This window comes from Rhipicephalus microplus, unplaced genomic scaffold (genome assembly GCF_043290135.1).
Source record: "Rhipicephalus microplus isolate Deutch F79 unplaced genomic scaffold, USDA_Rmic scaffold_35, whole genome shotgun sequence".
In the NCBI taxonomy this organism is placed as follows: domain Eukaryota; kingdom Metazoa; phylum Arthropoda; class Arachnida; order Ixodida; family Ixodidae; genus Rhipicephalus; species Rhipicephalus microplus.
The window spans coordinates 1,294,099-1,295,853 of record NW_027464608.1 but is presented as its reverse complement, the minus strand read 5'-3'; positions in this window follow the sequence as shown (position 1 = coordinate 1,295,853).

Here is a 1,755-nt window from a genome sequence, read left to right as displayed (position 1 = left end):
AGACTCCGCAATTTAACATCCAGAACTAGAAACTCCACAACTAGAAACTCAACAACTAGAAACTCCACAACTAGAGACCCCACAACTAGAAACTCCACAACTAGAAATTTCACAACTAGAAACTCTGCAAGAAGAAACTCCGACTAGAAACTCCACAACTAGAGACTCCACAACTAGAGACTCGACAACTAGATAGTCCGCAACTGGAAACTCCAGAACTAGAAACTCCACAACTAAAAACTGCACAACTAGAAACTCCACGACTAGAAACTCCACAACTAGAACCTCCACAACTAGAAATTCCACAACTAGAAACTCCACAATCAGAAACTCCGCAACTAGAAACTCCACAACTGGAAACTCCACAACGAGAAACTCCACAACTAGAGACGCCGTAAATGAAACTCCGACACTAGAAACTTCGCAACTAGAAACTCCACAAGTAGAAATTTCACAACTAGAAACTCTGCAACAAGAAACTCCGACTAGAAACTCCACAACTAGAGACTCCACAACTAGAGACTCGACAACTAGATACTCCGCAACTGGAAACTCCAGAACTAGAAACTCCACAACTAAAAACTGCACAACTAGAAACTCCACGACTAGAAACTCCACAACTAGAACCTCCACAACTAGAAATTCCACAACTAGAAACTCCACAATCAGAAACTCCGCAACTAGAAACTCCACAACTGGAAACTCCACAACGAGAAACTCCACAACTAGAGACGCCGCAAATGAAACTCCGACACTAGAAACTTCGCAAGTAGAAACTCCACAAGTAGAAATTTCACAACTAGAAACTCTGCAACAAGAAACTCCGACTAAAACTCCACAACTAGAGACTCCACAACTAGAGACTCGACAACTAGACACTCCGCAACTGGAAACTCCAGAACTGGAAACTCCACAACTAGAAACTGCGCAAGTAGAAACTTCACGACTAGAAACTCCACAACTAGAACCTCCACAACTAGAAACTCCGCAACTAGAAACTCCACAACTAGAAACTCCCCAACTTGAAACTCCACAACTAGAAATTCACAAAAAAAAACTCCACAACCAGAAACCCCGCAACTAGAAACTCCGATTACAAACTGCACAACCAGGGACTCCACAACTACAGACTCCACAACTAGAGACTCCACAACCAGAAACTCCGCAACCAGAAAATCCACAACTGCAAACTCCACATCTAGAAACTTCACAACTAGAGACTCCGCAATTTAACCTCCGCAACTAGAAACTCAACAACTAGAGACTCCACAACTAGAAACTCCACAACTAGATACTCCCCAACTAGAAACTCCAGAGCTAGAGCCTCCGCATTTGAAACTCCGCAACTAGAATCTCCACAACGAGAAACTCCACAACTAGAAACTCCACAACTAGAGCCTCCGCAATTGAAACTCCGCAACTAGAAATTCCACAACTGGAAACTCAACAACTAGAAACTCTACAGCTAGAAACTCCACGACTAGAAAGTCCACAACTAGAAACTTCGACTAGAAACTGCACAACTAGAGACTCCACCATTAGAGACTCGACAACTAGAGACTCCACAACTAGAAACTCCGAAACTAGAAACTTCACAACTAGAAACTCCACAACAAGAACCTCCACAACTAGAAACTCCGCAACTAGAAACTCCACAACTAGAAACTCCAGAACTTGAAACTCCACAACAAGAAACTTCACAACTAGAAACTCCGCATCTAGAAACTCCGATTACAAACTGCACAACTAGAAACT